Genomic DNA, 14,619 nt, shown 5'->3' on the forward strand with positions numbered 1-14,619 from the left:
TAGGTGTGTGTGTGTGTACACACACACACACACACACACACACATATATATATATATATAGTTGTTGTGTTGTTCCATTGCTAATTCATGTCCTACTCTTTGTGACACCAGGCTCCCCTCTCCTTCACTCTCTCCCAGAGTCTGCTCAAACTCATGTCCATCATGTCGGTGATGCCATCCAACCATCTCATCCTCTGCCATCCCCTTCTCCTCCTGCCTTCAATCTTCCCCAACATCAAGATCTTTTCCAATAGGTCAAATCTTCCCATCAGGTGGCCAAGTACTGGAGCTTCAGCTTCAGCATCAGTCCTTCCGATGAATATTCAGGGTTGATTTCCTTTAGGATGGACTGGTTTGGTCTCCTTGCTGTCCAAGGGACTCTCAAGCATCTTCTGCAGCACCACCAATTTGCAAGTATCAGTTCTCCAGCACTTGGCCTTCTTCGTGTGTGTGTGTGTGTGTGTGTGTGTGTGTACACACACTCTGTCTAGTTGACATGCATACATTCATACATATGTGTGTGTGTGTGTGTGTGTGTAGCTGGTTCACATACATAACATTTAGGAAGTGGATGCTTTTATTTCTTAGAAATAAATCCAATGACCAGCTTATTTTTTGAAAATACTACTGTGATTAGGAAAACACTCATTTTTGAAACTTTACAGAAGAAACAACACATTCCTGGCCACTGCAAATAGTACGACTTAATTTCCTTGAGGCCACCGTAGGCAGGACAGCCTCCCAATACTCCTCAGTGCTTGAGCATCTTCAGAAACAAGGTCGCCCATAATGTGAGAGATGCTATTTATGAAATTTGCATGCAGAAGAGAAGTAAACAATTTAAAAACTTGGGCTTGTGAGCCAGAAATGTAGACTTATACTAAAACTGGCACATGAACATAAACAGTCGTGACACTCAAAGTGCCACTTCTCCCAGTGCTCTATGAATTGTATGTGCACTGTACATAATGTACATGTAATGCATATACATAATTACATGCATGTAGTATGTGTATGTATAATACTACAGACTCCCATCTAGCCAACACACTGGCTCCATCATTTGAAGGCTGATCTGGGTCAACTGTCAAACAGTCAACGCTTCAGTTTTCATTCTTGTGTTCAATGCTCAGCTCCCATGACAGCTGAAAAAGCTGTCTTACCCCGAAACTGGTTGAATTAGTGATTCCAAACTAGACAAGGCCAGCCATGCAAAACACCCTTTTTCCTTTTGTCCTGTCTGCTGTGTTTCACTGGATGACATGTAGACAGAGAAGCTGAACAAGGAGAAGCGGGCGCATGTCAGAGATTGAGGGCATATGCTTTCTGCATATGCTTCTCTCGAAGTCGCTTTTTATATGAGTACCTTGTTTCCACAGAACGCTTGGGGGGTAACTGTTGTAGCACCTGTAGAGGCAGCAGCCACATGGTGCTTCCCTGTCCTGATGAGCCCTCTGCGGGCTTCCGCATCCTTGCTGCAGGTTCGTGATGGCCCCCATGCCCCTGACTCACTCACTCTGGACCCCTTTCCGCCTCTCCCAGCCCCTGGCCTCATGCTGCTTTTTTTTTTTTTTCCCAGCCTTTTCCCATGCGGTTAACTATGCCTAGGATACTTGCTCCCTGTTTTTATCGAATTTGAAATTATCCACACTCTTCAACTTAGACACCATATGCTCACGAGTCTTCTCTAACTTCCCTGACTGCCCACTTTCCCTCCCTTTCTGCCCATCAGAGCTTCAGAGGGTATGACTGCTGACAGTTTCTTTAGACTCTCTGCATATATTTATGCCTCACATTTTTTTTAAGATAAAATATTTTCATTGTTGTTCTTTACCCCCAGAAAGAGTGATCTGGTTATTTAACTGATGCAGTGTTATTTACAAAGATACATGATGTGCATTTTAGCTACTAAAGGACGTGAGGAATTACTCAGTTTAAAAGGATTTCCCCTCAAACTTTTATACTTCAAAATGATGCAAGTTCCTTAAAGCCATTTCTTCATGCTCCAGTGAGTTAGGGTGGGTCCTCTAGATTTTTTTTTAATTGAAGGTGAAGAGACAGCCTGCCGCTATGTAGACTTCCAGTGTCTTTTCAGAGTAATGGCACCTTCTAGAAAAGATGAAATGATGAGCAATTACCTTTGTTGAAAAGAAGGAGGAGAGCTTTGTGATTGAGCATCTCTTGGCAGGCCTGCCAGCTCTGAGCCATCACAGTTACTCAGACAGAGCACATGGACCAGGGCATTCATTTAAATTCTGGGCTTTCCTTTCTTCACACTGATTCCCAAATCAACAAGTCTCTGGAGAAAACGTGGGTCTTCTTTCTCAATTATCCGGCAATTTCAAGGACTTCTTGAGGGGTCAGCCTGCTTTCTTCTTTGTGAAATTAATCTTGTTTGACTTTAGGTAGTTGGGACTTAGTCAAACCACCACGTACATACTGCGTGCCTCCTCATGGACAGTGTCACGCGACGGGTTGTCTGGGAAACAGAGACGATGGTCTGCAGGCAGGACATTTCTCTGGGAGCTCTTTGCGTCCACACTGTGCAAGGGAGAACAGGAAAAGGACCAGGGAGAACAGGAAGTCCAGCTGGGATGCAAGTCCAAAGGCAGCTTCAGACCCTCTGACGCTGAAATGGCCCAACCTGACCAGGTTGTTCCAAACTGGTCTGAGGTGACCAGACCTTTCATTTCCTCTTTGGTCACTGATGTGGTCCACCACGCGGGGCATAAAAACCTTAGCGATGCAGGTCCTAGCAGCTGAGACAATATCTGAAAAGCCTTCTGTCTGAAGCAACTCCTAGCAGCTGATTAAGAACTCATCATAGGGAGATCTGTGAGGTGTGTTCATGGGCAAGCATTGCAAAAACTCCCAGTGATAATAAAATAAATGAGATGTGCTGACCTTCCAAACAAGGCTTCACAATGGAGAGAGGGGGGCACACTGAGGAACTTTATCAAGGGATAAATGCTTCTTGAGGCATAAAAATCATAGTCACTAGTTATGACCTTAGCGATCGTCCTGGAGAATGCTCATCCTTGCTGGTCAGTTTCTGACTTAGGGATGAAGCTGTACAGTGTTTCTGGATTTGTGGCTCCTCTGTCCACAGGATTATTCCAGCAGGAACACTGGGGCAGGTTGCCATTTCCTACTCTAGGGGCTCTTCCCGACCCAGGGAGGGAACTCAAGTCTCTTGCGCTTCTGCATTGGCAGGTGGGTTCTTTACCTCCTGGGAAGCCCCCATCGTGAGTTGCACTGAAGATTCTGGTCATAGCAGTAGGTGTGTGAAGGCGTGACCCACGCTGACGAGTCCACTTCCAAGGTGGCTCACTCCCAGGCCTGGCACACTGGCGATGGGTGTTGGGTGTGTGCCTCTTCACAGGCCCACAGTGCGCCCACACAGCATGGCAACTCCCCTCCCCCAGAGGATGCGATCCCACAGAGGGGAACCGGAGCCACTTCACCTTTGCTGACCTCATCTGGAGAGTCACACTCGGTCGTGTCAACAAAACCCAACTAGCTGCTCAGGTCGGGCCAATCCACACTGGGAGCGGGCCACAGAAGAGGGTGAGTCCCGGGAAGTGAGACTCACTGGAGAGGGACTTCCCTGGGTCCAGTGGTTGAGAATCTGTCCTTCCACTGCAGGAGGAATGGCTCGATCCCTGGTGAGGAACTGAGATCCTGCGTGTTGTGCAGCATGGCCAAAAAACACATAAATAAAAACAGATTGAAAACAGAATCACGTGGTGCAGTTTTGGAGGCTGACTTCCATACATGAAGAAGGAGGCCACATGACTTGTATTTCTTCATCAGAGCCACCACGGAGGAAAATCACTGGTGATTTCCTTTTCTAGTTCTCCATGCCTATCCCACAAGACTGAGCTGACATTCATGCAGTCAAAATGTGATGACATTTTACAAAATCATTCCAATTTCTTTTTTTTTTTTGGCTATGCCATGTGGCATGTGAGATCGTAGTTCCCTGACCAGGGATCAAACAAACCCCTATCCCCTGCCTTGGGACTGTGGACTCTTAACCACTAGACAGCCAGGGAAGTTACCTAGTTTCCTTTTAGTAAATTAAACTGTGGTCAGCATGGAAAAATAATGCAAAGCAATGCATCTAAATAAAATTATACTTAGAAGCTATATATTTTAAACTAATCTCTCAAAATTCTGACTCACAGAGAGGGTGGAACTGTCACTGAGTATCCACTTGCTTCATCCCACCAATTAAACCCAAGGTTCACACTCTTACCAAGGTTCAGTGAAAACGTCTAAGTTTCTTCGCTTTATATTCTGTATTTCATTAGTACAGCTCATGATAGTGCATTAAGCATGTCTGTTCATGAAAAGAATAAAACATGACCTTTTATTTCAAATATATATTCTGTGTACAGACTTTTAATCAGTTTCTCAGCTGGGGACAGAATAGATATTTATGTTTTCTGTGATTTTATGATCTCAAATGGGAAACATGAGGGTTACTTCCATATTAGAGTAGCAGCACTAATGTCTGTCTGCATAAGAGCTCCCTACCATGAAGGTGAGTCTTTGTTTACCTTTTGAAAATGCTTTTCCAAGAGGCTGTGGGTAGCCATTGCCAATACAGAGCAGGCCAGCTGATCAGATAGCAGCAAAACTAATGAGAAGCATCATGGAAGTGACAGCAAGATTAATTAAGTTCCTCCGGCTGTATTCACGTATGGCTGTGCAGAGTTCCTTTGGGTACCGCCGCAGTTAAATGGTATTCATGGTGACAAATACTGTAGATTTCCCGAACTGACACTTTTGAGTCAAGGGTAAAAATCACATTCGGTCATTTTATCCCCAGAAAGATCAGAGATGAGCCCTTAGGATTGTTACTACGTTTGAGCCAAGCCAAGATGGAAATTGAGACATAATTAAAAGAATGTTGAAACTGTAATATTTTGTTTTCCATTTACACATTTCCTTTATGTGTTTTAGACATTTTGACAGAGGGAGCCAAACACATTTCCATCTACAGTATTTGACTGCAGGCACAGAATTAAGCGCACTTGGGAACACTTTCAATTACTTTGTGAATTCTTGCAATGTTGGGCGCACTGCACAGTCCTTCTGCTCACTCTATATAGTTATTATCACGTGTATATATAAAAATGGAATGCCCATGACCTAAAGCATCCAGATTTACTCGAGCTGTACTCAATTTATCTTGAAAGATCTTTTTTATTTTTGGAAAGCAAAAGACAAAATTCAATATGATGTTGTTTTTTTTTCTTCCATTTGGTTTGCAGGCACATTTGTTGTGGGGCTGGGTGGGGAAAGGGCTGATCCTCAAATTGCTGCCCAGGAACCATAAATGAATTTTATTTTAAGAAAAATTGGAAACCTCTGGAGTGTATAAGATCTTTCAACCTGCTATACAAGATGATTTAACTCATGTTAGGGTGTCACCAAATATCTTGGGAAGCATAGTATTACATTTCTGTCCTTGGAAGCACATTGAGGTTCATTCACATATTCATTCAGGAAACACTTCTTGCATCATGATTCAAATTAAATTCAAAAAGCTTTCGTCTGGGACGTGAGATCACATCCAGCACGGACTCTGTTTCCTTCTTTGGCTTCATTTGCATGAACATATTTCATGAAGCTTTCTCTTGAATGCTCTTATTTGTTCTTTGTCTCCCAGACACATCATTCACAATTCCACTCTTGCATTATATCCTCTGCCAATTATTTTTGCGTTTTACCCATCCCAGCCACTAATAAAGATTGAGTTTAAGTGCCTCCTGTTCTCTTCAGCTTTCCAGGTTTGCCTTGAAGCCATTACAGTTTCGTCTTTTATCAAACCTTCACGTGTGTGCCCAGAGTTTTCATTTACTATTCACAAAGTACTGCCTTTGTTTTTACTTATTATTTATTTATTTATTTTTTGTATAAAATCATCATCTTCTTAAATAAGACACCAAATGCTTGGAGGAGCAGAGCAGTAGCTTAAATATTTCAGTTCAGTGTCCTGTTATGTAGACTCTTCACTTATAATTTTTTATCAATGATGATGAATAAGGCACCAAACCTGGGGGTGTCCATTGATTTTTGAAGAAAATATTTAGATAAATATAAATACATAGGTAGATATAAACCTTATAAAAACTAGATAAAAACATGAACATGTTCCTGGTGGGCTTAGAAGTGGGAAAAAAGAAAATACAAAAAAAAAGAGATGTGGCAGGGAGCTAAGCTGAGCACCTTCAGAGAGGGAGCCTGTGATGTGCCTGTTGCCGGGGGTCAGGGCTCTCAATCAGTCAGGGAGGATGCTCTGATAAGCGCCACCCGGAAGAGCAGCTGGGTTTTGATTAGCTTTCCCCGAGTCCCCCTCTGCCTATACTCTTTGTTCATGACTCCAGGAGTCCTGGGCTCCCTATTGGGCTCCTGACCTGCTCGCCCACACCTCTGGTCTGCCTCTCGCCTTCCACGCCTCTGGTCTGTTTTTTGCCTCCTGGCTGAATAGTCTCTGGGTGCTGGCTCGCCTTTCCTCTGTCTCTGGGATTCTCTCTCCCCTCTGAGGTGGCTCGTGGTGTCTCCTCCTTGTCTGTGTAGTTCTGATACTCATCTCCAATCTCAGCAAAGGCTGCAGCTTCCTAAGGCACGGGTGTTGATGGTATGCTCCAGTCACTAACCCGAACTGCAAAATCCTTGGCATGCATTTCTGCTATATTCTGGGATATGTTAAAATGCTAAAGGAATTAATATTTATCTATTTTTCCATGACTGCAAAATATCTTCATTCTACTTTAGGAATACTGATAACTGGACCGGTTATTGAAATGCGTGCATGCTGTGTGCTTAGTCGTTCAGTTGTGTCCGACTCTGTGTGACCCCATGGATGTAGCCCACCAGGCTCCTCTGTCCATGGGATTCTCCAGGCAAGAATGCTGGAGTGGTCTGCCATGCCCTCCTTCCGGGCATCTTCCCCACCCAGGGATCGAAGCATCTCCTGTGTCTCCTGCATTGCCAGTGGGTTCTTCACCTGTTGAACCATAAATGCACTGTAATAAAGTTACACAAACAATGTTTGGAAATGTCTTAGGGAAACATGAGTCAGGAATAAGCCCAGGGAAGACTTCTTAGAAAACAAAGTGTCTTAGCTGTGTTGAGTGATGAATGTAACTTGACACTTAAAGGGGAATAGGAAAGAACATTCCTGGCAGAATACAACCGCATTCTCAGCTTCCCAGGTGGCGCTAGAGGTGAAGAGCTCGCCTGCCAATGCAGGAGACATAAGAGCTGGCAGAATACAACCACATTCTCAGCTTCCCAGGTGGCGCTAGAGGTGAAGAGCTCGCCTGCCAATGCAGGAGACATCAGAGCTGCAGGTTCAATCCCTGGGTCGGAAAGATCCCCTGGAGGAGGGCCTGGAGACCCACTCTAGTATTCTTGGAGAATCCCATGGACAGAGGTGCCTGGCGGGCTACAGTCCACAGGGTCTCAAAGAGTCGGACACGACTGAAGCAACTTAGCATGCACACATGTATTCTCGGTAGAATCAGGATGGTGCATCATACGGAAGACTTTTGAGATATTCATTCATTCAAATAAAAAATAAATTAATGAAAATGAATATTTATTGCATGTCTCCTATTGTTGAGACACTTTTGAGGCACTGGTACAGCATGAACAAGGTGGATATACCCTGCCCTCATGCCATTCTACTGGAGGTAAAGAAGCAATAAACTGTAACCAGTGAACGAATGAGATGAAGGAGGCTGTAAGTCTTCCTCTGCATGAGACAAAGGTAGAAGAGGTTTCAAATCCTACCGGATAGACTAAGCTGTGGAAATCCCAAGAATGCAAGCCCTGGAGACTCTGTATTTTCATCGATTGTACCTCAGCACCTAGAACAGTGTTTGGCACATGAGTGCCCAGTAACTATTTTTTTGAGTGAGTAAATATGCCTAGGTCATAGCCACCTCCAAGGTTAAGGATTCTAAGAAGGTTCTCAATGCCAGTTAGTAAATCTTATTTAAAAAAAAAAAAGCCCCTGTTAACTGATCACACTTACAAGGGCTTTATTAGATGTCTTGGAAGTTAGGAAAATTCAGATATTTGGAATTTTAGAATATTTTAGTATTTATAGAATTTTTATCCTTATCACAATATCAACACTTCTTTTACTGTGGGATATTAATTTTCCATACTAAGGTCCCTAAGCATTTAATTTCAGTGGAAGCATCAAGTAGAAATCAAGGAGTAAAAATGATTTATGAGTTTGTAGTTGTATCTATACCATCTAAAAAACATCTGATCACTATACTACACGGATCCATTGAACCAGTCATTTGTTCATAAATTACTTATTTCTTCACTTTTCAAACTGTTGTGACATTGGGTGGTGGTGTGTTAGACAGAGGCAAGCTCAAGCTTAAAACAAATAGCCTTCCATCAAACGTCATTCATATGTCAACGAATATCCATTCAACAGATTATTGTGCTTTCAACAACCATTCCATCATCTGATACCCACACACAGGCCTCTCGCATGTGTAATTCTCCAGGGTTCATTGTTGACCCTACTTTGCTTTTCCATCTATATTCCCTTGAAGGTTTCACCTGGTCTCATGCATTTAATCACCATTTATAAGATTATGACTTTTTAATTGGAAAATACAACGTTATTTCTTTATTGCATTTTTCTCCTCTCTTTTTTAAAAAATTGAAGTATAGTTGACTACAATGTGTTAATTTCAGGTGTATGGCAAAATGATTCAGTTATACATACATATATATGTAACTGAATCAAGTGTGCATGTTATATATGTATTCATTTTAGGATTCTTTCTTGGTACAGGTTATCACAAAATATTGATTATAGTTCCCTGTTCTGTACAATAGACCTTTGCTAGTTATCTATTTTATATATAGAAGTGTGTATGTATTAATCCCGTACTCTTAGCTTGGTAATCAGAAGGTTTTGTTTCTATGTTTGTGAGTCTATTTCTGTTTTGTAAATAAGTTCACTATAAGTGTTGAAAAGCGTGTGGAGAGAAAGGCACCCTCTTAAACTGCTGGTGGGAATGTGAACGCGTGCAGCCAATGTGGAGGTTCCTTCTAAAGCTAAAAATAGAGCTACCATATGGGCCGGCAGTCCCACTCCTGGGCACATGTCCAGAGAAAACCATAATCTGAAAAGATATACCCCCGCCCCTGAGGTTCTCTGCAGCACCACCTGCAGGAGCCGAGCCACGGAAGCAGCCTTGGTGTCTGCTGACAGCGGGGTGGGCAGAGAAGATGCGGTGTACATCAAGTCGGAATATTAGCCGCTAAAACGAGTGAAGTAAGGCCATCTCTAGTGGCATGGATGGACATGGAGATTATCGCACTAAAGGAAGGAATCCAGACAGAAAAAGACACAGATCATACGACATCACTTATATGTGGAATCTGAACAAATGATTCAAATGACGAATTTAAATTTAAATATGAAGTTCAGGCATCGCCCCTGAACTCCAGAGTCACATAAGCCAAACTTCCAGGGAACATTTTCACTTGAATACATAAGAGGGCTCAAATGAAGTGTGCTCCACATTTCCTGCCTTCTAACTCCCACCCAAACGTGTTTCTCCACAGTCTTCTTATCAGCTAGTGGAAATTTCATCTTCCAATTGCTCAGGCCCAAATTTTAAATAATCCGTTCTTCTTTTTTTTTTTTTTTTTTCTATTCCATCACTTTCCCAACTCATCAAGAAATCCTACTGACCCACTTTGTCATATGTACAGATTCAAATCACTTTTTACCTTCTCCACTGCTTCTGTCCACTCCAGATTGCCATTTCTTTCTATATTATTACAAAGTCTTCCTAAAGTTTTCCTTTGCTCCCGTTTATCTATTCTCCATACAGTAGCCATAGTGAACCTGTTAAAATATGTCAAAGAATGTTGCTCCAAAGGCATTCTGTCTAAATTCCTATGATATGGCCTACCAAATTCCTGCTGAATTAGGTTCCATGTGACCTGTTTGACTCCAGTTATTAACATCCTCCTTAGGACCTCCTTCTGCTCGAGCAGGTCTTTCTGCTCTTTCTCGTAACCCTCGGGCATGTCCCCGTGGCCCTGCTACTGTCTTGAGTGTTCTTTATCGATCATCTAGTGAAATGTATGGCATGACGTAGGCCTTCAATATATGGAATTTAGAAAGATGGTAACAATAACCCTGTGTACGAGACAGCAAAAGAGACACTGATGTATAGAACAGTCTTATGGACTCTATGGGAGAGGGAGAGGGTGGGAAGATTTGGGAGAATGGCATTGAAACATGTAAAATATCATGCATGAAACGAGATGCCAGTCCAGGTTTGATGCACGATACTGGATGCTTGGGGCTAGTGCACTGGGACGACCCAGAGGGATGGTATGGGGAGGGAGGAGGGAGGAGGGTTCAGGATGGGGAACACATGTATACCTGTGGCGGATTCATTTTGATATTTGGCAAAACTAATACAATTATGTAAAGTTTAAAAATAAAATAAAATAAAAAAAAGATATTGACTTTATTCAGTAAATATAGAATGAACAGATAAATAATGAATTTATTCATTAAATGCTGATCTGTACTAGGTCTTGGAGATTAAAATAAAGAAGATCACCCCCTTTCACTTAGGAGATGGAGAAGGAAGGGGAATTCCCACACTGTTTAAGTGCTGATGCAGGAACTAGAAAGTATGCTGCATGAAGAAGAAGTATCAGTACCTCATTCAGTCTTGACGTTATGAAAGGTTCTCAGCAGAAATAATCCTTACCCAGAGACACAGAGGTTGAATAGGAGCTGTTAGGTAAAGAGAGGAGGAAAGAGGAATAAAGTCTTCAGGGGACCTCTAGATGGGATGGGCTGGAGTGAAACTTGAGGAGGGGAAAGTGTTCACGATGGCGGCGTTCCCAGGGCTGGTTGTGAAAGGGCCTACATGCCGGGGAGGTGAAATAGATGGTGAGCAGTCTGGAGCAGGGGGTGATTTGATCACATTCATTTAGAAAGATGATAATGGATCTATTATGGAGAACGGGTCGGACACGGGCAAGCCTGGAATAAGGAACACTGGATAAAATTTTCTTGCTGAGATATAAATAAGAGACGACAGTGGACAAAACTAAGGCTCCGGGGAGGCAGGGGAAGACTCCGCCAGTGATGCGACGCCAGCACTGAATGGCCGCGGCATTCAGCCTTGAGAACCTGAGAAGCACAGCTCACAGACTGGTCTGCAGGACCACCTGGCGTCTGTACCATCTGGAATTTAAGAACAGCAGCTGCTAAGTATGGGTGCATACGTGCTCAGTCGCTTCAGTCGTGTCCGACTCTGCAACTCCGTGGACGGTAGCCTGCCGGGCTCCTCTGTCCATAGGATTCTCCAGGCAAGAAGACTGGAGTGGGCTGCCATGCCCTCCTCCAGGGCATCTTCCCCACCCTGGGGTCGAATCCGTGTCTCCTGTGTCTCCAGCACTGCAGGGGGATTCTTTACCATTGCGCCCCTGGGAAGCCCTGCCCTTAGATATAGACATGCTGTTTGTGTAGTTGCTTTGCACCAAACACCGTCAGCTTCAAATAAATGACCATAGGCACATGGAAAAGCATGATGTTTTACACACAATACGGGTGCCCTCAGTTGAGTTCATTCCTTCATTCCCTAATGTTGACCAAGTAGCAACAAGTGCCACGAGCCCTTGGAAAGACGGTGGAGACAGCAACGACCAAACGCCCTCGTTTATGACTTTCCAGTGAAGAGAGATCAAAATAAACAGATGCCCACAGTAGTGGCCGGATGGTGAGAAGTGCTTCAGAGATTCAGAGGGGAGCGAGGGGGTGAGGAAGAGCCGGGGCTGAATGCACAGAGAGAGAGCGTGGGGAGACCGCACACAAACCCTGGAGTAAGACTTGGAGGAGACGGGAGAGCTGGGCGGGCAGCTCCCTGTGTATCTGAGCAGAGAGAAAATCCATGTCTTCCCTGAAGGCTTTCACTCCCAGTATGCGACTGGTCTCAGGGCGTCTTTTGTCTTACCGGTGAGCAGTGTATTTCTACCTGGTGAGCAGCGACCTAGCAGGTCCCCTGCTCAGGACCTCTTGGCTCCTCAGAGGCTCCGAGGGACAGAAAGACCATGGCTGTGAGTGCGGACCGCCCTGGGAGCCAAGGGCCGGCTCCCCGTCACGGCTGGGAGGCACACGACCCCACGTCCAGCCAGCCTCAGCTGGGCCGTTATTTAGATGTCATTTTGTTTCCAGATAAAAACAGTCACATTTTTTCTTTATACACACAAAGTCATTTTAAAAGAAACACTAATAAGTGTACAGTTAAAATAAAAATCACTTGTTTTCCGTCCAGAAATAAGCCACTCTGAGGTTTTGACATTCCAGATAACCCTGAAATGCAGGTGGGTGGGGCATGCATGTTTAAATAAAGCAGACACCCTCCTTTTTTTGAACAGAATTCCCCTGTATGAATGTAGCATTCAGTTGCTCCTGGATGCCATACTCTTTCAGAGGCTACAGGCGGCTCTCTCAGACCCTGCAGAGGCTGGAATGTTCTAGTGCCTAATACTTGCTGCCTCTATTTTCACAGCACAATGACAGATACACACATTTTTTTGAAACAGGCAGCGACATGATGTGATTGGAGAAGGCCTTTAGGTGAGTCATTATAAATGGGAAATTTAGAATTTATATATTTGAATAAAGAGCTCTCTAGGGACTTGGACATAAATTCAGCATACAAACAGCAAGACAACTGTTCTGTACAGAGATTTACTGATGTCACTGAGAAAGTCGCCTAGATGTCTCTGTAATCATGATTATAATAGACACCTTTCGAGATCTCAGCTTGTAAGGAAGATGACATAAGTGAAAAGACCTTGTGACTGCAGAATGCCCTGCAAATTCAAGAGTGTTGTTAATGAATAAAAACAGCCCTTTGCTGTCTTAAATCGCCTGCTTTAAAGGCAACAATGCACTCTCACACCTTCTACCTGCAGAAAGTCAAAAGGATCAAGAACGCGAACATTACCCCCCGGCGCCCCCTAGCGCGCGTGGGCCGTCAGGACAGCCGCCGAGCTTCATGAAGAAGCTCGACCACAGATGGTTCTCCTGCCTGAGGGAAAGGCCATTAATTGTACTTTTGGACGCCTTCCATCTGTCCAAAAGGAAAAGCACTTATGTTTTCCTCAGGAATTTCTTGTAACATTCTTTTTAGTTTTAAATTAAAAATAGGAGAAGGAAAAGTAAATATTCTTTACTATTGACATTTTCTTCCTCCAAGTTGCTTTAAATGAAGAATACTTCTAAAAGAGCACCAGCAGATTTGTGCTGAGACTCACTCTAAAGTCTCTGATTTATGTATTATAACCTATTTGCATTCACCAACTCCATTGCCAGATTGCAGAGCAAGCTATTAGGAGCTTCAGCCTCTCCTAATTCCAATATGCATTAAATCCACCGACCGATACAGAACTGTGCAAGCAAAGACCATGGAGTATTTTAGTATCACAATGCAGAAATACCCACCACCATGGCTGATCAAAACACCTTTAAAACATATCAGGTGTTTTCTTCCCTAGGCTACCACCATTCTTTATCTTCAGTTTTTTTCCTTTCTCTTTGCATTTTCTTTTTTACATTCGTTTCCATTACGGCTTATCAATAATATCTTCGATTCTTACCTTAATAGATTTTTGTGAAAACGATTACGTTTTAAACGGTCCAGTAGGTAAGTTGGGTCTCAAAGAGATGAGCGCTTACGAAGCTGAACTTGCTCTACGGGTTTATTTTCTCTGCATAGCGTTTAAGTATTAATCAGTACACCGTTCAGGGATTTCTTTCGAACATGCTTTTTTTAATGTAAAATAAGGACTGCAATTCATTAGACCATTGGAGGAGCCAGAGGCTTTGCTAAGCTTTGCCTCTCTTGACTGTTCGTCTCAGATTTAACCGGAGTGCGTGTGTGTGCGTGAGTGTGTATTACACTCGTGACCCGAGTTGAATTATGCCATAATCTTGGTTATTTTTTAGGCTGAAATGTCTGTACCCTTTAGGGGTGAAGGGCCATTTCAGCCTCGGTGCCCTTCTGGTGCCCGCTCAGGGAGACACAGCAAATGCGATCTGAAAGTGCCAGGTGACTTTATCAGCAGTTACTTTCCTGTACATTTCTCTATCAACCTAGCTCCGCAAATACTCAAGAAATAAAGGTAACTCTTCTCCCGCTGCTGGGGTTCTGTGATCTGATCACCTCTCCGTGGAGACCTCTATTACCCTAGCCGTGGCCCCTCGAGTCTTTAGGGTGAACGTCACCGCTCGCAGCCAACCCTGAAGCCCCCGCCGCGGGGGTGCAGGCGCGGGGCACGGTCCCTCCCCACGCGCGTTCAGCTCGGGAGGGGCGGCTGGCTGCGGCGAGGACGCTGCCTTTCCCGCGGGAGGGCGGGGCGCGCGGGGGTTGAATTTCGCGTGAGGGGCCGACCTCGCCCCCCCCCGGCCCCCCTCGCCCGGTGGGGTCCCCCGCGCGCGCCTCCGCGGACGCGGGGCCCGTCCTCGCGCTCGGCGAGCCCCCCGCGCGCCCCCGGGGCTGCAGGCCGGTCCGGGCGTCGCGGGCGCGGGCC

The 14,619-nt window shown here is 44.4% G+C and overlaps 1 protein-coding gene across 2 annotated transcripts in view; it reads left to right on the forward strand.

The window, feature by feature from the left end:
* The window catches only part of ZNF385D (zinc finger protein 385D), a 1,003,514-nt gene that overhangs the window by 631,636 nt on the left and 357,259 nt on the right, over positions 1 to 14,619 (forward strand). The window lies entirely within an intron of this gene.

The sequence above is a fragment of the Bos grunniens genome, chromosome 27 (genome assembly GCF_055505025.1).
Source record: "Bos grunniens cultivar Pamir isolate PY7600 chromosome 27, Bosgru_T2T1.0, whole genome shotgun sequence".
Lineage (NCBI taxonomy): Eukaryota > Metazoa > Chordata > Mammalia > Artiodactyla > Bovidae > Bos > Bos grunniens.